Source organism: Balaenoptera musculus, chromosome 12 (genome assembly GCF_009873245.2).
Source record: "Balaenoptera musculus isolate JJ_BM4_2016_0621 chromosome 12, mBalMus1.pri.v3, whole genome shotgun sequence".
NCBI classification, from domain to species: domain Eukaryota; kingdom Metazoa; phylum Chordata; class Mammalia; order Artiodactyla; family Balaenopteridae; genus Balaenoptera; species Balaenoptera musculus.
In genome coordinates, this window is record NC_045796.1 from 37,832,409 (window position 1) to 37,854,251 (window position 21,843).

General features: G+C 42.2%; 2 pseudogenes; both read right to left on the minus strand.

Annotated features, from left to right (window-relative positions):
- Positions 1-4,503: 4,503 nt before the first annotated feature.
- On the minus strand, positions 4,504-6,159 carry LOC118905484 (annotated as a pseudogene).
- A 12,804-nt stretch (positions 6,160-18,963) lies between these two features.
- Positions 18,964-19,509, minus strand: LOC118905348 (annotated as a pseudogene).
- Between the last annotated feature and the right edge of the window lie 2,334 nt (positions 19,510-21,843).

Consider the following 21,843-nt stretch of genomic DNA (forward strand, 5'->3'; position numbering starts at 1 on the left):
AAAGGCCCAGTGTGTGTATTGGTGGGGGTTCGGGGGTGGGGAGGGTGGGAGGTGGATTCTAAGGCTGGGAATCAGAGCCTTCTAAGTGCTCAGTCACCCAGCTGGCTGTAGCTTGGGACTTCTTTTGGGACTTTTGACCAGAGCACCCACACGTGGCCTCTCTATAAAGCCTGGACTTCCCCACACATAATGGCTGGGTTCTAGTTCCAAGCTTGCTGAGAAAGAGAGAGCTAGACAGAAGCTATATGATGGTGTTGCTTCTACTACATTCTGTTCTCAAGGCAGCCACAAAGGCCAGCCCAGGTTCAAGGGAAGTGGAAATCGAATCTTCCTCTTTACGGAGAAAGGCAAGGTTCTGGGAAAGCTCACAGGGGACAGGAAGTATTGTTATGACCATTTTTTGTGAAAGATAACCTATCACAGATCTGAAGAATGAGTAGAAATTAACTGAGCTAAGAAGGAGTGGGTGTGAGATAGGACGAAGAGGAAGAGCATTCTAACAGAAGGAAAGAGGACCACAGAGGTCTTGCACACCTGGAGAGAGAAGTGGTACTATTTAATGAGACAGGAAACACCAGTTCTGATGGAAGATCAAGTGTAGAGTTTTGCTTTGAGATGATTTTAAACACTCAAATTCAAATGTCAGTTTGCAGGGCTAGGAACTCAAAGTATTTCATCAGACTATATCAAATAGATTTTCCCATGGTTCAGTCTCCACTTATAAACTGGAAACTCCAATCTTCCTTAAATTACTCTGGCATATCAAAAGTTTCTCATTTAGTCCTTCCTTTAAGCAATAAGTAAATATTGAGCACCATAAGTACCAATTACTGTTCTAAGTACAAGTGATACTGTTGGGAAGAAATCAGAATACAGTTGTCACCATGCTACAAATTCAAGTTTTGCCTTTTGGAATGTTTTATAATCTTTTCCAAATATTTTTGATCCACATTGGTTGAATCCTTGGATGCAGAGCCTATAGATAAGGAGAGCTGGCTGTATAAATAACTGTAAGTGCTATGAAGAGAAAAGGCAAGGCATATATGGTACTAGAGAGTGACAGGTGGCAGTCATTTTAGACTTTAAAGGGAAGACGTCTTTAATGAAATGATCTTTAATAGCGGCCTGCTGGTGGGGATGGTGGGGGAAAGACTATCTTTGACCAACTGAGCTGCTGTATTGATCCACCTGAGCAGGATTCTGACTTGGAAGTGTTCAGTCATGACTCCATAGACAAGAGCTTCATCCTATTGGTTCCTCAGCCAAGCACATACTCCAAATGTCTGATGACTTGATTGAAGTGGAGTGCCAGCATGCAATTACCTGTGGGAAGAATGTTTGAAGCAAAGGGAGAGGCAGTTGTAAAAGCCTAAGTTAGGTGTGCTCTTGATATATTTGAGAAAGAACAAGGTGGCCAGTTTGACTGGAGAGAAAGTGGTAGATGAGGTTGCTGATATATCCAGGGACTAGCTCATGGAGGGCCACTTAGTCATGGCAAGGAAGGTTGACTTTATTTTAAATGCAACAGGAAGCTATCAGCAATTTCAGGTAGAAGAATGACATGATCCTAAATATATTTTAAATGGATCTGTCTGGCTGCTGTGTGAAAACAAGCTAGGAGGGGTTAAGAGTGGGAGCAAGGAAGCTAGGAAGGAGGTTATTGCAGGGATCCAGAAAGAGAAAACAGTGCTTAGATCAGACCGATGGAGGCAGAGATACTGAGAACAATCAGATTTGGGATAGAGTTTGAAGGTGAAGCCTACAAAAAACCCTCTCTCTTCCAGGTCATCCTATAGCATTGCGGTTTCCATCCGCCCTGCCACAGTCACCGCCTGGAATGAGCTGGTTTGATTCACTTCCCAGGCTACTGTGCTCCTATTGCTCACCTGGTCCATAAAATGCCCTCTCCTATCATATCATGTGTTGCCTCACCAAAGTGGAGAGAACATGCTTCCTGCCTCTCTGACGTGACTCACCGTGCTTGATTCCAGCATGTGTGCCTTGTCTCTCTGTTTCTCGAGTGATTATTATTTTTCTTTCCCCATGATGCTTCTTGATCTCTTAAGCAAAAGGACGCTGTTGACCCCATCCCTCTGCTATCCAGGCAGTACTGGATATGTTGTGTTGAGGCACTACCCAATGACAGCCCATTCCCCAAGAGTCCCTGAGGTAGTGGGGGCAACAGAACGTTGAGAATCTGTGTGGTACGGTTATCTTTAAGCTCCGGTACATCAGTTAATGATTTTCACCATTGTAGGAATCTTAGAACTTTAAAAAATGAAACCAGCTTATGGTGAATTGTACAATAAGATTCACTGTCTTATATCCGAAGGCATCATTTTATAATGACGCTCATTTATTTAATACTTAAATATTTACTTGCCTTTGTGCTTTATCCTGAAAATTGTCTTTTAAATCTGTAAAATGCCTCAAGCTTTTTTGGAATCAAGAAAGGAGTCCAATATTAAATGAACAAATGAATGAATATTTAAGTAAATAAAATACTTCATCTTAGCTTAAAATGAAGACCTAGAAAAAAGAAACAATTATTTACCTTACAGAGGAAAGCTTCATGAGGCATCTTAAAGCTTATTTTCATGTGTATGAAAGGGAATGATGAACAAATATTGAACTTCTTTAAATATAGGACCTCAGAAAATGATCTTGGGTATTTTTTTCAAATTGAAATATATTTGACATATAATACTGTGTAAATTTAAAGCATACAACATGTTAATTTGATACATTTATATATTATAATGTGATTGCCATAGTAGTGATAATTAGCACCTGTATGACCTTGAGTATATATCATAAATACCCAAGAATAGAAGATGTATTTATTAGGAAGAATTTCTATACAAAGACAACTGTGAAATATTGGGAAGAATTAATGAAGGTAGTTGTGACTGGGACTTTTTAGATGATTCTTTAAAGTAACTTGTTTTCTTCTGCATGAGACTACTTGCAATTCTACGTGGAAAAGAAGATAGAATAGATGGGTTAAATAAAAATAATTTTTACAAATAAAAGATACAATTAAAATGTGACTTTCCAATAAATTTATTTTTGGAAAAAATTTTAAAAGTAACATGTAGTTTTAAAATGTTTTAACGATAAAACTTTTGGTTATATAATGCATTGCATTTCATTTGAAGCAATTTTAAATGGGATATTTAAAGGAATAAAATCATAAACTATGGGCAAAACACAACAGCAAGTCAAATTTATGATTCCTTTTTCTTGTTTTTGTCTCTACAGTCAGTGTGACGACTAGTGCTCTAATTGATTGTTAGAATTGCCAGACCAGATTCAACCATTCACTTAAACCAGAATACATATTAGGGTTAAGGATGAATAATTCAAGAAATATTTTGGGGGAGCTCTTTTCACATTGCAACTCTAATCAGCAGATGGAATTTAATAGCACCTGGATTAGGCAGAAACTAATGAGGTAAAAATTTCTTCCTCTCTACCTACAAAAAAATGTTCTCATTTGCACTAGGAAATTTTAAAGGGAGAAATCATTCAGATTATATTTTTTGAGTACACAGAAGGTATAGCAAGTTACCTGAGAGCCTCCCACATGAGAGAAAAGATATATGCTTTTGAATGCTTTTATGCTTTTGAATTCACAGCAAAATGTACTCTATTGGGCTACTAGTCAAAGAGGCTTACCTGTGTTGCTTGTCACTTAATACACACGGATTCTCACATACACCCATACGCACCTACTGTTACTGCTGCTCTCCAAAATTCAGTTTTAAATTTCCACCAAGGGAATTTCCAGCCAGGCACTATTCACTTGCCTTTCACCTCCTGTTCTCTTTCCTCCCTTCCGATTGACTGGCCTTCAGTATGTCACACTGTTGATTGATAACTTCTTGAAATAACCTCTATTTACATAACTTCCTGGGGGACCATAAAGATTTAGTCCTATAATACTCTGAATTTTTTTAAAAATTAGCCTAGGGTAAAATTATGATGATATTTTCTGGATCTTGTGGTATTTGTAGTTTGTATCACTTTTAAAAACTTGTAACTTGTTTTGACTTTCTCAGTCTAATCCTCTGATTCTAAGAGCAATAGGAATTTAATAGCATGTAAATTCAGCTGTTTTAGATGGTCAGTGAATTAATAGTAAAAGGAGGAGAAAGAACGAATCCTATCCCTTGTTTCTCATGGTGACCGCAGAATTTTTTGTTTTTTTTAGTTTTATGTTTCACACATAACAATAACACAGTTTAAATTAACTTCTGTTTTGTTAACCCAGTATTGTTTGTTATAGGATAAAAATAGTAAAACCAAGAAAGCTGTGTTGTTTTGATTAAAGAACTTAGTTTGGTTTTGGTGATGGTGATCGTAAATCTACTGATTTGCTGCATAAAACTTTTTTTTTTTTTGATAGTGGTACTAGCTTTATTATCTTTGGGGGGCCTGGAAGGGTTGGGTTCTGAGGAGCAATGGGGACAGGAGTTACGGGGGAGCTGTATGGCCATGGCCTTAGGTGGTGGGCATCTGGGGTGACAGCCTACAAGTGCCCGTTGGCGTCACCAGTATAGCCACTGGGGGCAGTGGGCACTGGTCCTTTCTTGCAAGGCACAGCTGGCAGCCACAAGCCCAACTCGCTTGAGGCCAGGGCACTCCATCTTGCGCTCCAGAAGCTTGTGGTTCTGCAGCCGGAGTCCCACGCAGGCCGTAAGGATGTTCTCCGTGCAGCTGCGGGGGCAGAAGGACACGATGACCACCTGGCTGCCTGGCGGAACAAGCGGCACCTGGAAGAGGAAGCCAAGTTGAGCAGCGACAGCACGGGGTGGAAGCTCTGCGGCTCTGGGTCGACGTCGGTGCAGAAGCTCACGCGCTGGCACAGTTCTGTCAGCAGCGCCAGGTCCAGCATGATGGGCGTGGCCAGGAGCGAGTCCTCGCACTTGTTGAGCAGCACCAGCGTGTTGGTACCGCCCAGCATCAGCTCTGATGTGCTCATGCAGGGCACGCTTGCTGTCGCCCACGTATGGCACATACTTGATGACCACACAGTGACCGGGCTCCACGACCTGCTAGTAGAGCGCTGGGTTGCTGCACCCTGTGTCGTCCACCACGCTGCTCTTGGACACCTCCTTGGAGCGGAACTGCGGCGGGGTCGACAGGTTCTGCCGGTCATTGTTGCCCAAGTGGTTGTACCTCACGATGGACGTGGTCTCGTGGCCAGAGCAGATAAGCAAATCCACGAGCACGGACTTGACCTTGGTCTGGCCCGATCTGAAGTCGTCTCCACCCACAAAGAGGCTGCACTGCCACTTGAACTCGAGGGCACCAGGCACCAGCGTGGTCAGTGGGGACCCACCGAGGAAGGAGCAGCCCTCCAAGACGCTGGCCACCGCAAAGAGCGTGGAGGGTGACACTTGCAGGCCCAGCTGGATGGTGCGCAGCAGGTTCTCAGCGGTGTCACTGAGGCCCGGGATCACTTCGGAGAAGTGCTCGGTATTCGCTGTCTTCCGCCTGATGACTTCAGCCAGCCCGGCGCCGGACTGGAAGCTGCAGAAGTCGGTACAGATCCGCTGCAGCTGCTGTGCGCGCGTGCCCAGGATGACGCAGTCGGCCCGCGCGCTCTGGTTAGTTAGCCGCGAGGAACTCTGGGAGGTAGACGGAGGGCCGCGGGAGCAGGGCCTCCAGGTGCGGCCGCGGTTTTTCCTGTGGCTCCTGTGTGCACTGCATCGCCTCCGCCAGGTTCAGAGACGATTATGGCCCAGCCGTCGAATACGAGGTCGTCGGGCGCCACCATGGGCAGCAGCGAGCTGAAGGGCACGAATACCTCCTGGCCTTCGTTGACCAGGCCCAGGTTAACTGGGCCGCCTGCGTCAGCGAGGCGCTGTAGTCGGCCTCCTTGTGGCAGGTGCGCGTGGGCCAGGACAGGCGCAGTCGGTGCGCCAGCACTGCAGCGGTCAGTCTGGAGCCGTTGTTCCCGCCCCAGCCCAGGAGCACGACCGCGAGCCCGGGCACCTGCCGGGCGGTCCGGAAGGTGAAGCGTGGACCTGGGGTGCATCTTGAGGATGGCGGCTTCGCGGCTGATGCACGTCATCCGGTGCTTACTGCACCTCGCTGGTCTCGGACTGTAGACCGTGTTGGACTCTCGACCACAAACTCGGTGGCGGCCTCCATCGCGACGAGCGGCGCGGAGTCAGCTGGGACAGCGGCGGACAGCTAAGTAAAACTTCAGAAAACTTTTAATAGAGCTATAAAGTGAGTCATAAAATAAATTTTTATTTAAAAAGATATCACATAACAGTTTAAATTCAACTTGGTTTGAATCAAACATATCCTCATAGACTGAAGACTCTATGAAAATATTTATCTGATTGGGCATTTCAATGAGAACTAGTCCCTTTGTTTTATGGTAGCTGAGGTCCTGACTGACATCACCTGTAAAATAGTGAAGGGATGACTTAATTCCTTTTATTTCATAATAATTTAATTTCTAGAAGCCCACATAACCTTACAATCAATTATTTTATTGTCAATGTTTAATGGAAAATCTTAGATGGTATGACTGGGATGTAGAATCAAAGAGTATATGTTGACAAAAGTTTTAAAACTAAATTGTTTGCATATTTATTTACTCTGTGAAGTCTTTTAAACACTAGATGGCGCTAAAAATATATCATGATAAATTTTGTTATTCGTCAAGAGGTTATATTAATTTTATGACCTCGTAAGTTGGTGCATTCTTTGTTTATATTTTTTAAACATTTAAAACAGCTTAAGTGCTGCTAGTGTAATTGATTATTGAAATAGGTAATAAAATCACCAAACTGTAGAAATACAGAATTTGTAATTAAAATTATTCAAAGTGTTATTTTGGTGGCCCACAGATATTGCCTTACGCAGGCTTTCTCATCATATAAGGTTCCTCTCCTCTAAATTCACTAAGAGGAAGAAATACTTTGCAAATGGACATAATGAATAGGTTCATGAACTGTTTGATAATCTGATTAATAATGAGGCGTGACGTATGAACACATTGATAAAAGATTTAAATTCTTTTTTTTTTTTAAAAACAAAGGAAAGCTTTATTTTTTTTTTTAAGAGATTGGAGTTTATTTATTTATTTTATTTATTTATTTTTGGCTGTGTTGGGTCTTCGTTTCTGTGCGAGGGCTTTCTCTAGTTGTGGCAAGCGGGGGCCACTCTTTATCGCGGTGCGCGGGCCTCTCACTATCGAGGCCTCTCTTGTTGTGGAGCACAGGCTCCAGACGCGCAGGCTCAGTAGTTGTGGCTCACGGGCCCAGTTGCTCCGCGGCATGTGGGATCTTCCCAGACCAGGGCTCGAACCCGTGTCCCCTGCATTGGCAGGCAGATTCTCAACCACTGCGCCACCAGGGAAGCCCCAAGATTTAAATTCTTGACACGTGATACTTCCTCCAACAAAGATAACATAAAACTAATGATATGCCACTACGTGAGGACATCAGTGATTCATGATTGATTTGTCGTCAGTTCAAGGAATATTTACAATTAGTGCACAGAATGCTTTGAAATTACCCGCAATGTCACACAATTTAAAGGGTTTCCTCAATTTGACAGTAGTCCTAAAATTTTACCCATTATTAATAGATATTTTGTGAAGTTGAAAGAAACTTTTATATACTATTGCTGGTAAACACATTATGATCAGCTGTACTAGAGGAAAGCCTGAGTTATCTTCCTTGTCCTATGGAGACAGGATTGAAGAGTGTAGCCAGTCCCTGGAGAGAGGTGTGTTAGATAGTAGCATAATTCAAGTGTTCCATAGTGTCTGGATCTTGTGATATGTGTGGTATTTGCTGCTTTTAAAAGTTTCTCATTTGTTGTGACTTCTTTTCTCATTACAAATACATATTCATTTTTGTATGTAATTTTGTATTCTTTTTCTTAAATAGGGCTCAAAAAACTGTATAAGCTTCAGATTGCACAAATTATTCATTTTTATTCCATACAGTCTATGCTTTTTTTTTTCACTATTGGACTTTTGTTTATGTTGTTTTCTTTGTTTTTTAATGCCCTTTCTCTCAGTATTGCCTTTCTAATTTCTACTTGCCTAGGTCTACAAGACCTGGTACATATATCATATTTCCTTCACGAAAAGGGCTCTGATCTCTTTCCCAAAACTCCGCACTTCAAGTCAGTCAAGAGTAATTTCTCCCTCATCTAGAACAATGTATTTTTATTTCTTTTGTGACCCATTTCTTTGTATATCTTGTATTATATATATTTATGAATGTGTTATTTTCCCCTATTGGGGTCTTAACTTCCTGATGAAAGAGTCTCAGTCTTACCCATATTTGCATCCCATGTAGTACCTAGCACAGTAATTTATATATTATAGGCAACCCACAAATATGTGTAAAATAAATTAATGAGGGCATGAACATTGTTTGATCTGAGGGTCACAGCATATGTTCTTCTCTGCCTGTTTATTTGAACTCTGAATATTTTAGTCTTAGGTGTATGCTTATATTTAAAATACAATATGCATCAACCAGACTCTTGGAGAAAATAAAGGAGCGTATTCTACATTTACAAGAAATCGTGGTCCTATCTCGATATAGGCAACATTACAATAACATAGATCCCTCTTCCAGCATATATTTAGTCTACATCAGGAGGCATCAAACTATAGCCCATGGGCTAAATCCAACCAGCTGCCTGTTTTTGTAAGTAAAGTTTTATTTTATTTTATTTTTTTATTTTTTTTATTTTTTTTATAAATTTATTTATTTATTTTTATTTATTTATGGCTGTGTTGGGTCTTCGTTTCTGTGCGAGGGCTTTCTCCATTTGTGGCAAGCAGGGGCCACTCTTCATCGCGGTGCGCGGGCCTCTCACTATCGCGGCCTCTCTTGTTGCGGAGCACAGGCTCCAGACGCGCAGGCTCAGTAGTTGTGGCTCACGGGCTGAGTTGCTCCGCGGCATGTGGGATCTTCCCAGACCAGGGCTCAAACCCGTGTCCCCTGCATTAGCAGGCAGATTCTCAACCACTGCGCCACCAGGGAAGCCCAGTAAAGTTTTATTGAAACACAGCTCATTCATTTTTATCATGTCTGTGGTTGTTTTCAAGCCACAAAAACAAAGTCGAGTAGTTTCGACAGAGACTGTTATAGTGAGCAAAGCCTAAAATCTTTACCATCTGGTGCTTTATTTATTTATTTATTTTTTAACATCTTTATTGGAGTTATAGTTGCTTTACAATGGTATGTTAGTTTCTGCTGTGTAACAAAGTGAATCAGCTATACATAAACATATATCCTCATATCTCCTCCCTCTTGCATCTCCCTCCCACCCTCCCTATCCCACACCTCTAGGTGGACACAAAGCACTGAGCTGATCTCCCTGTGCTATGTGGCTGCTTCCCACTAGCTATCTATTTTGCATTTGGCAGTGTATATATGTCCATGCCACTCTATCACTTTGACCCAGCTTAGCCTTCCTCTTCCCCGTGTCCTCATGTCCATTCTCTATGTCTACGTTTTTATTCTTGTCCTGACCCTAGGTTCTTCAGAACCATTTTTCTTTTTTTTTTTTTTTAGATTCCATATATATGTGTTAGCATATGGTATTTGTTTTTCTCTTTCTGACTTATTTCACTCTGTATGAAGACTCTGGGTCCAACCACCTCACTACAGATAACTCAATTTTGTTTCTTTTTATGGCTGAGTAATATTCCATTGTATGTATGTGCCACATCTTCTTTATCCATTCATCTGTCATTGGACACTTAGGTTGCTTCCATGTGCTGGCTATTGTAAATAGAGCTGCAATGAACACTGTGGTACATGACTCTTTTTGAATTATGGTCTTCTCAGGGTATATGCCCAGTAGTGGGATTGCTGGGTCATATGGTAGTTCTATTTTTAGTTTTTTAAGGAACCTGCATACTGTTCTCCATAGTGGCTGTATCAATTTACATTCCCACCAACAGTGCAAGAGGGTACCCTTTTCTCCACACCTTCCCCAGCATTTATTGTTTGTAGATTTTTTGATGATGGCCATTCTGACTGGTGTGAGGTGATACCTCATTGTAGTTTTGATTGGCATTTCTCTAATGATTAGTGATGTTGAGCATCCTTTCATGTGTTTGTTGGAAATCTGTATATCTTCATTGGAGAAATGTCTGTTTAGGTCTTCTGCCCATTTTTGGATTGGGTTGTTTGTTTTTTTGATATTGAGCTGCATGAGTTGCTTGTATATTTTGGAGATTAATCCTTTGGCAGTTCCTTCATTTGCAAATATTTTCTCCCATTCTGAGGGTTGTCTTTTCGTCTTGTTTATGGTTTCCTTTGCTGTGCAAAAGCTTTTAAGTTTCATTAGGTCCCATTTGCTTATTTTTGTTTTTATTTCCATTTCTCTAGGAGCTGGGTCCAAAAGGATCTTGCCGTGATGTATGTCATAGAGTGTTCTGCCTAAGTTTTCCTCTAAGAATTTTATCGTGCCTGGCCTTACATTTAGGTCTTTAATCCATTTTGAGTTCATTTTTGTGTATGGTGTTACGGAGTGTTCTAATTTCATTCTTTTACATGTAGCTGTCCAGTTTTCCCAGCACCACTTATTGAAGAGGCTGTCTTTTCTCCATTGTATATTCTTGCCCCCTTTATCAAAGATAAGGTGACCATATGTGTGTGGGTTTATCTCTGTGTTTTCTGTCCTGTTCCATTGATCTATATTTCTGTTTTTGTGCCAGTACCATACTGTCTTGATTACTGTAGCATTGTAGCATAGTCCGAAGTCCGGGAGCCTGATTCCTCCAGCTCTGTTTTTCTTTCTCAAGATTGCTTTGGCTATTTGGGGTCTTTTGTGTTTCCATACAAATTGTGAAATTTTTTGTTCTATGAAAAATGCCATTGGTCATTTGATAGGGATTGCGTTGAATCTGTAGATTGCTGTAGGTAGTATACTCATTTTCACAATGTTGATTCTTCCAATCCAAGAACATGGTATATCTCTCCATCTGTTTGTATCATCTTTAATTTCTTTCATCAGTGTCTTATAGTTTTCTGCACACAGGTCTTTTGTCTCCTTAGGTAGATTTATTCCTAGGTATTTTATTCTTTTTGTTGCAATGGTAAATGGGAGTGTTTCCTTAATTTCTCTTTCAGATTTTTCATCATTAGTGTGTAGGACTGCAACAGATTTCTGTGCATTAATTTTATATCCTGCTACTTTACCAAATTCATTGCTTAGCTTTAGTAGTTTTCTGGTAGCATCTTTGGGATTCTCTATGTATAGTATCATGTCATCTGCAAACAGTGACAGTTTTACTTCTTCTTTTCTGATTTAGATTCCTTTTATTTCTTTTTTTTCTTGAATGGCTGTGGCTAAAACTTCCAAAACTATGTTGAGTAATAGTGGTGAGAGCGGGCAACCTTGTCTTGTTCCTGATCTTAGTGGAAATGGTTTCAATTTTCACCATTGAGAACGATGTTGGCTGTGGGTTTGTCGTATATGGCCTTTATTATGTTGAGGTAAGTTCCCTCTATGCCTACTTTCTGGAGAGTTTTTATCAAAAATGGGTGTTGAATTTTGTCAAAAGCTTTTTCTGCATCTATTGAGATTATCATATGGTTTTTCTCCTTCAGTTTGTTAATATGGTTTATCATGTTGATTGATTTGCATGTATTGAAGAATCCTTGCATTCCTGGGATAAACCCCACTTGATCGTGGTGTATGATCCTTTTAATGTGCTGTTGGATTCTGTTTGCTAGTATTTTGTTGAGGATTTTTGCATCTATGTTCATCAGTGATATTGGCCTGTAGTTTTCTTTTTTTGTGACATCTTTGTCTGGTTTTGGTATCAGGGTGATGGTGGCCTTGTAGAATGAGTTTGGGAGTGTTCCTCCCTCTGCTATATTTTGGAAGAGTTTGAGAAGGATAGGTGTTAGCTCTTCTCTAAATGTTTGATAGAATTCGTCTGTGAATCCGTCTTGTCCTGGGCTTTTGTTTGTTGGAAGATTTTTAATCACAGTTTCAATTTCAGTGCTTGTGATTGGTCTGTTCATATTTTCTGTTTCTTCCTGGTTCAGTTTCGGGAGGTTGTCCTTTTCCAAGAATTTGTCCATTTCTTCCAGGTTGTCCATTTTTTTGGCATATAGTTGCTTGTAGTAATCTCTCATGATCCTTTGTATTTCTGCAGTGTCAGTTGTTACTTGTTTTTCATTTCTAATTCTATTTATTTGAGTCTTCTCCCTTTTTTTCTTGATGAGTCTGGCTACAGGTTTATCAATTTTCTTTATCTTCTCAAAGAACCAGCTTTTAGTTTTATTCATCTTTGCTATTGTTTTCTTTATTTCATTTATTTCTGATCTGATCTTTATGATTTCTTTCCTTCTGCTAACTTTGGGGTTTTTTTGTTCTTCTTTCTCTAATTGCTTTAGATGTAAGGTTAGGTTGTTTATTTTAGATGTTTCTTGTTTCTTGAGGTAGGATTGTATTGCTATAAACTTCCCTCTTAGAACTGCTTTTGCTGCATCCCATAGGTTTTGGGTCATCGTGTTTTCATTGTCATTTGTTTCTAGGTATTTTTTGATTTCCTCTTTGATTTCTTCAGTGATCTCTTTGTTATTTAGTAGTGTATTGTTTAGCCTCCATATGTTTGTATTATTCACAGATTTTTTTCCTGTATTTGATACCTAGTCTTATAGTGTTGTGGTCAGAAAAGATACTTGATATGATTTCAATTGTCTTAAATTTACCAAGGCTTGATTTGTGACCCAGGATATGATCTATCCTGGAGAATGTTCCATGATCACTTGAGAAGAAAGTGTATTCTGTTGTTTTTGGATGGAATGTCCTATAAATATCAACTAAGTCCGTCTTGTTTAATGTATCATTTAAAGCTTGTGTTTCCTTATTTATTTTCATTTTGGATTATTTGTCCATTGGTGAAAGTGGGGTGTTAAAGTCCCCTACTAGTATTGTGTTACTGTCAGTTTCCCCTTTTATGGCTGTTAGCATTTGCCTTATGTATTGAGGTGCTGCTATGTTGGGTGCATAAATATTTACAATTGTTATATCTTCTTCCTGGGTCGGTCCCTTGATCATTATGTAGTGTCCTTCTTTGTCTCTTGTAATAGTCTTTATTTTAAAGTCTGTTTTGTGAGATATGAGAATTGCTACTGCAGCTTTCTTTTGATTTCCATTTGCATGGAATATCTTTTTCCATCCCCTCACTTTCAGTCTTTATGTGTCCCTAGGTCTGAAGTAGGTCTCTTGTAGACAGTATATATATGGGTCTTTTTTTTTAATCCATTCAGCCAGTCTGTGTCTTTTAGTTGGAGCATTTAATCCATTTACATTTAAGGTAGTTATCGATATGTGTGTTCCTATTATCATTTTCTTAATTGTTTCGGGTTTGTTATTTCAGGTGTTTTCCTTCTCTTGTGTTTCCTGCCTAGAGAAGTTCCTTTAGCATATGTTGTAAAGCTGGTTTGGTGGTGCTGAATTCTGTTGTCTTTTGCTTGTCTATAAAGGTTTTAATTTCTCTGTCGAATCTGAGTGAGATCCTTGCTGAGTAGAGTAATCTTGGTTTTAGGTTTTTCTCTTTCATCACTTTAAATATGTCCTGCCACTCTCTTCTGGTTTGCAGAGTTTCTGCTGAAAGATCAGCTGTTAACCTTATGGGGATTCCCTTGTATGTTATTTGTTGCTTTTCCCTTGCTGCTTTTAATATTTTTTCTTTATATTTAATTTTTGATGGTTTGATTAATATGTGTCTTGACATGTTTCTCCTTTGATTTAACCTGTATGGGACTCTCTGTGCTTCCTGGACTTGACTGATTATTTCCTTTCCCATATTAGGGAAGTTTTCAACTATAATCTCTTCAAATATTTTCTCAGTCCCTTTCTTTTTCTCTTCTTCTTCTTCTATAATTCGAATGTTGGTGCTTTTAGTGTTGTCCCAGAGGTCTCTGAGACGGTCCTCAATTCTTTTCATTCTTTTTTCTTTATTCTGCTCTGTGGTAGTTATTTCCACTATTTTATCTTCCAGGTCACTTATCCGTACCTTCTGCCATTCTTCAATTATTCTGCTATTGATTCTTTCTAGAGAATTTTTAATTTCATTTATTGTGTTGTTCATCATTGTTTGTTTGCTCTTTAGTTCTTCTAGGTCCTTGTTAAATGTTTCTTGTATTTTCTCCATTCTATTTCCAAGATTTTGGATCATCCTTACTATCATTACTCTGAATTCTTTTTCAGGTAGACTGCCTATTTCCTCTTCTTTTGTTTCGTCTGGTGGGTTTTTACCTTGCTCCCTGCATCTGTGTATCTCTCTGTCTCTCATTTTGCTTAACTTACTGTGTTTGGGGGTCTCCTTTTCGCAGGCTGCAGGTTCGTAGTTCCCTTTTTTTTTGGTGTCTGCCCCCAGTGGTTGGTTCAGTGGATTGTGTAGGCTTTTTGGTGGAGGGGACTGCTGACTGTGTTCTGGTGGATGAGGCTGGATGTTATCTTTCTGGTGGGCAGGACCACGTCTGGTGATGTGTTTTGGGGTGTCTGTAAACGTATTATGATTTTAGCCTCTCTGTTAATGGGTGGGGTTGTGTTCCTGTCTTGCTAGTTGTTTGGCATAGGGTGTCCAGCACTGTAGCTTGCTGCTCATTGAGTGGAGCTGGATCTTTGCGTTGAGATGGAGATCTCTGAGAGAGCTTTCGCTGTTTGATATTACATGGGGCCGGGAGGTCTCTGGTGGACCAATGTCTTGAACTCAGGTATCCCACCTCAGAGGCTCAGGCCTGACACCCAGCCAGGGCACCAAGACCCTGTCAGCCACACGGCTCAGAAGAAAAGGGAGAAAAAGAAAGAAAGAAAGAAAAATAAAATAAAATAAAACAAAATAAAATAAGTTATTAAAATAAAAAATAGGGCTTCCCTGGTGGCGCAGTGGTTGAGAATCTGCCTGCTAATGCAGGGGACACGGGTTCGAGCCCTGGTCTGGGAAGATCCCACATGCCACGGAGCAGCTGGGCCCGTGAGCCACAACTACTGAGCCTGCGCGTCTGGAGCCTGTGCCCCGCAACGGGAGGGGCCGTGATAGTGAAAGGCCCGCGCACCGCGATGAAGAGCGGTCCCCGCACCGCGATGAAGAGTGGCCCCCGCTTGCCGTAACTAGAGAAAGCCCTCGCACGAACCGAAGACCCAACACAGCCAAAAATAATAAATAAATAAATAATAAATAAATAAATAAAGTAGCTATAAAAAAAAAATAAAAAACAAAAAATAAAAAACATATTATTAAAAATAAAAAAATTAAAATGTAATAAAAAAACAAGAGAGAAAGAAAGAAGAGAACAACCAAACCAAAAAAAATCCACCAATGATAACAAGTGCTAAAAACTATACTAAAAAAAACCAAACCGGACAGACAGAGCCCTAGGACAAATGGTAAAAGGAAAGCTGTACAGACAAAATTACACAAAGAAGCATACACATACACAGTCACAAAAAGAAAAAAGAAAAATATATATATATAAAAAAAAGGAAGAGAGCAACCAAATCAATAAACAAATCTACCAATGATAATAAACTCTAAATACTAAACTAAGATAAAGATAAAACCAGAAGCAAATAAGATGCAGAAAGCAAACCCCAAGTCTACAGTTGCTCCCAAAGTCCACTGCCTCAATTTTGGGATGATTCGTTGTCTATTCAGGTATGCCACAGCTGCAGGGTACATCAATTTGATTGTAGAGATTTAATCCACTGCTCCTGAGGCTGCTGGGAGAGATTTCCCTTTCTCTTCTTTGTTCGAACAGCTCCTGGGGTTCAGCTTTGGATTTGGACCCGCCTCTGCATGTAGGTCGCCTGAGGGCGTCTGTTCTTCGCTCAGACAGGACGGGGTAAAGGAGCAGCTGATTCGCGGGCTCTGACTCACTCAGGCCGGGGGGAGGGAGGGGTACAGAATGTGGGGCGAGCCTGCGGCAGCAGAGGCCAGCATGACATTGCAACAGCCTGAGGCGTGCTGTGTGTTCTCCCGGGGAAGTTGTCCCTGGATCACAGGACTCTGGCATTGGAGGGCTGCACAGGCTCCCAGGAGGGGAGGTGTGGATAGTGACCTGTGCTTGCACACAGGCTTCTTGGTGGCTGCAGTAGCAGCCTTAGTGTTTCATGTGGGTCTCTGGTGTTGGTGCCAATAGCTGCGGCTCATGCCTGTCTCTGGAGCTCGTTTAGGCAGTGCTCTGAATCCCCTCTCCTCATGCACCCTGAAACAATGGTCTCTTGCCTCTTAGGCAGGTCCAGACTTTCTCCTGGACTCCCTCCCGGCTAGGGGTGGCGCACTAGCCCCCTTCAGGCTGTGTTCACGCCGCCAACCCCAGTCCTCTCCCTGGGATCCAACCTCTGAAGCCCAAGCCTCAGCTCCCAGCCCCCGCCCGCCCCTGCGGGTGAGCAGACAAGCCCCTCGGGCTGGTGAGTGCTGGTCGGCACCGATCCTCTGTGCGGGAATCTCTCCGCTTTGCCCTCCGCACCCCTGTGGCCGCGCTCTCCTCTGTGGCTCCAAAGCTGCCCCCCTCCGCCACCGCAGTCTCCGCCCACGAAGGGGCTTCCTAGTGTGTGGAAACCTTTCCTCCTTCACAGCTCCCTCCCACTGGTGCAGGTCCCGTCCCTATTCTTTTGTCTGTGTTTTTTCTTTTTTCTTTTGCCCTACCCAGGTACGTGGGGAGGTTTTCTTGCCTTTTGGCAAGTCTGAGGTCTTCTGCCAGCCTTCAGTAGGTGTTCTGTAGGAGTTGTTCCTCATGTAGATGTATTTTTGATGTATTTGTGGGGAGGAAGGTGATCTCCACATCTTACTCCTCTGCCATCTTGAAGCTCAAAGTCCCCTGGTCCTTTAATAAGAAAGTTTTGCTGACCTCTGATATAGATCTTATTGGTAGTTAGGTAGCCAGATGACTGGATAGGAGAATGCAAATCTTTTCTTTTAAAAAGTGACTTGGGAATAAGAGAACTACTAAAATTTCAGTTTTGGAGCTATCACTTTTTCAGAGTGTTTGAGAGGTTAGTGCTCTCTTGGAGCATGTACACCCCATAGGGTAGTAGGAGCTACTCCACAGAAGTTTGTAAACAAAAAAACCCCAAAAGAACATGGAGAAAGACCAACACATTGTATTTCCACAGAGTAGGCCAATTAGCAATCACCAAATCAGTAACTTGTAAAGTCCTACAAGGCCTAGACAAATACAGTAACTGGCGGGGGAGGGGTGCATTTGGGGGAGACAAGAATCCAGGATCAGACACACAGCAGCCAGTGCTCTCCATTGCATTCGCTGATTTCAACACAGTGAGGTACGTCTGCAGTGATCTTACAGCATGTAAAGGAAATCCCCTTTTCTCCTCGAGCTTCCACAACACTATTAATCACTGCTGCGACACGGCAGGACACGGGCTCCTTGCACCACGAAGAAGTCATTGCTCTGGTCTGGAAGCCAAGGAGGAAAAGCCCAGAATTTTTAAAGGTTAAGGATTTTAGTCCTTGCTTCATATATCCATTCCTGGGCAGCACAGGATGTGTACAAAGGTATCGTCCTTAAAACCTGTCCTTCTCAGCTCACATTAAAACACACACACACACACACACACACACACACACACACACACTCTCTCTCTCTCTCTCTCTCTCTCTCTCTCACTCTGTCTCTCTCTGTCTCTCTCTCTCTGTCTCTCTCTGTCTCTCTCTGTCTCTCTCTCTCTCTCTCTCTCCCTGTTGTGCATAGTAGGCCTGGCCCAATCCAGTGAAGGATGGATCTGGTATGCAGAGTGAGTGCCATGTCCTGAGATTAGAGCTCTGGAACGGGAGACCTTTATCACATAGGTGACCCACATCCATTCTTGGCTTTTGCTCGGTGCCTTTCACCTGGCCCTTCTAACCTGGCTCAGCCTCTCCTAACCGCTCTGCCTCGCCTTTTCCTGTTCATACCAATTTCCAGTCTTCCAGGAGAAGGAGATCAAGTCATGGGGCAACCCAGTTAAAACCTAGTCTCCCATGAAACATTGAAGGTAGAGAGGTTGCCAGGGGACACTGTAGCAGAAAAGCCAGCTCTAATTGGCAAAAATGGGGTAGTTCAATAGGTTGTGCACTCCGAATAGTCCTTCTCCATGGTGAGAGAACAAAAAGTGTCCCTGCTGTGCAGACCCTGAGACCACCGTGCAGGAATGAGGGCCTTCGATTAAAACATAAAACCAGAATATTTATATTAAGAAAAAAGTTAACTCAAGATATACCATTTGCACACAACTAGTTCAGTTGGCATCCTGAGACGGCGGGACCCAAGGTGCAGTTATTGAAGGGAGCAAATAAATATAAGCGTATGGGCTTAGAATACCATGTGGGAGGGAGTGGGCAGCTGAGCAGCACGTCTGCAGCTGTCCCCCCAAGCACCCCTTTTGCCTGTCATCACAACCCATTTCTTGGGACAGTTCCTGGCACCCTATCTCAAGAGTGGGTTATGAGGAGACAAGATGTGGAAAAATCCAGCCTTACCCCTGAGAGATTCCCTCCTCTGGAATATAGTGGCTTGTGGGTTGAACCCATCAAGATTAGGCATGAGGTGGTCTCATGCCTAATCTTTTCACTCTGGCATGGCAGATACTATTGTTACATACCCTTCTTTGAAAGGAAAACAACTTCTCTACTCAGGCCACTTTCAAAAGCTGGAGATTCTGGGGGTGGAGACTTGGATAAAGCATACAGGCTCTAGAGGGATTTCCTCCAAAGCCCTCCTGTGCATTTGAACAGAGTATGGTTGGAGTTCCTTTGTCTCACCACTACCCTGACCCAAGTGGGAAGAGGGGGCGATGGTGTGGACCCAGTCAGAGATACATGGTAGTGCCAGCTGCCCCTACCCACCCTGCCCCCACTTTGTCACTCTGCAGATTGATGCCCGCTCCTAGAAACTTCCTGATGGCAAAAGGATGGCCCCCACACTGAGGCTCAGTCCTTAGCCTCTAAAGCAGGGCAGGGCCCTGGATCTCCTCTTCCTCCCCAAAGTATGCTGGCCTTCCTTGTGAGCTGGGGATTTTCAGTGTACAGGAGGCTGCCACATGGCAGATGCGGCATGTCTGGGCCTGGGGTGGCTCCTTGCATTCCTTGGCCTGATGCTCTAGACCTCCACAGTTGTCTCATCTGTCTCTCTTTCATCTTCCTTCTGCATGTATTTCCCTTTTGGCCACCTCACACTCCCAATACCGAACACCCACCAGGGCTGGTGACACTGAGAGATTCCAGTCCCTAAGGGGACTTCTCAATGGTGAACTCCATTGCCTCACCCTCCTTCAGGCTCCGGAAGCCCTCCGTGTGCAGTTTACTCTGGGGCACAAAGTGCAGCACGACCTTGGTGCTAGCAGTCACAAACGGCAAGCACGACCTGTGCTCCCGCTGGGACCCACTTACAGGTGCTGGCATGGTGCCGCCGTCTGGGCCGTGTCCTCTGACACCACCTCTGGTGCCTCGGTGCTGCCACCTGTGAACTGCTGGCCTGACGTGGAGACCATGGTAGTCGGTTGAGCTCCTGATCAAGAGCTTGCTGCCCCCTGAGAAGTCCAGAGGCAAAAGGTGGTGGGAGAAGAGGCTGCTGCAGCTTCTCTAGTACTCCAGGTGATGCTTATGACACCAGCATTTGAGAATCGCGATTTAGATAGAGCAAGAGAGTGAGTGAGGAGCAGGTTTAAGTAAGTGTATAAGTGTGTAGGAGGGCTTACTTACGGTAGACCTGCGGCTTCCAGAGCTCACGCGGGGGAGGTTTAGGAGAGTACGGGGGAATGGGATTTGCGATTGGGTAAATAAACATCAGATATTTAGCATCTGTACTCTGACTGGCTCTGGGAGAGTGGACTTGGGCCTGAGGTACTTAGGAGGAATCTCAGTAACTGTCAGAGGTGATGTGTCTGAAATAATTGAAATGAGAATAAAGTTGCACTTAACTGCGAAAAATGGGCTTTATTCAAGATCCAGTCATAATTGTAGATCCACTAGTTCTCACCCAGGTCTAATCACAGTAGCACCAAAATTGAAGTTACTGCTTTTATTACCTGAAGAGGAACACACAGTTTAGCTTCTCAGAGTCTCATCTTTCAAGTGTGTCTAACATGAAAATGAATGTATTTTTCCTAATACTTGAAATAGAGAACATTTCATTTTTACTTTTGAGCCCCCTTTGGTCTAAATCCTCTAGGACTAGTTAATACATGCTTGGGTCAAGCCCTCTGGCATGATCCAACTAGAACCAGGATAGGGGTTTCTGATTCTTCAACTATTTTGAAAAGTAAGACAATACCATACGAAAAGATAGTCATTTGCATAATTAGCTGCAAGTTATTTTGGTCTGTGCCTCCTTCCTTCCCCGTCCTCCCCCCCACCCCCCCCATAGGCTTAGAGGAAAGATACAAGAGGGGATAGAAGAAAAAAATGAGAGCAAAATGAATTTTACATTTTCTGCATTTGACAGCTTTGTTCTTTCTACTGCTTAATGATACCAGATTATGAACAGTTTGTAAGTTTTTTCATAATATAAGTGCCTATCATCATCAGGGGTATTTTGTTTTCCCTCAGTAAGACCATTCACTCTTATTTGCGCTGTGAAATCTCAGTAACATGTGAAAGACATAAAACACTGAAATTTAGACTATTTTTAGCCATAAATGGTTCTGATCAGCACGCATATCTGTAGCACTCGCTGCATATTTACCATGCATTATTAATTCTTTATGTTCACTAAGGCAGATATCTCAGTCTTAATATTCCTTTGTATCCCATTAGATTTATGGTACATAGTAAATCCTCAGTACATAGGAGTTGATTTATACAGCTGTGAAAGAGGATAGGTTCAAATTTGTTGATGACGCCAGTTGGAAAATTCTAGGTCTGTACAACTGCACATGGATGAACGTTGATAAGTGAAATGTCTGGTGGATACTACGAGAATATTCTAGCAAAAATTATTTAGGAAAAGTGGGCAATTCTTTATGCAATGAGAAATTTACAAAAGAATGGTGATATATTTCAAAGCTTGTCTTTATGAGATTTGCACTCGAAAGCATTTTCCAAAGTTAGAGAAAAAGACACTCTAAATCCTTTCGGGAATCTTTATTGCCGTTTGCATACATAGATACTCTCCAGGGGCCCTTGGTTATAAATCCCTTCTTTGTGATGAAGGCAGGGCAGCTTTTGCCTCCCTTGCCGACCACACCTTATACATATGCCACGTCTGTCAGGAACAGTCTTCGTCTTCTGTGTGCCCCATCCTGGAAAGTACCCACATACGATTTTCTTTGCTTCATTTCTGGGTACAAATGTTTCTCTTTCTGGTTTGTTATATCAAAGATTGGGGCTGTTTTGAAATATTAAGAAGCAAATGAGAATACATCTGGCCGAGATTTTTTAAAGACATTTATCACCATTTTGGGAGCAATAAGAAGCTATTCTGTCTTCATTAAGGACAAAGTAATTGTCAATATGCTTAAATTGCTGGAAAGTGCACTAAGAATAGACACAAGCAAGAGTTTCTCTGTAGGGAGTGTTGTTAGGCCCTTGAATGGGTGGCATAGGAGGCAGGTCACTTCAGAATAGATTTTTATTAATAAATCTTGGGTGTCTTAATAAGATCTGAATTATAGACAAATGTACATTTCTCATATTTTGGAAATAAACAAAACCAAAACTTCCCACCAAAATGTCCTTCTTTAAGGCATCAGTTCTTCCCAGAGCTAATAATAATCGAAGGCATATGGAATAGATTTCACTGAAGACTATGAGTGCTGCTATGGAAAGATCTTCAAGGAATTTTGTTAAGTGTGAAAAAGCAAGGTGCCCACACAGCATGTATAACT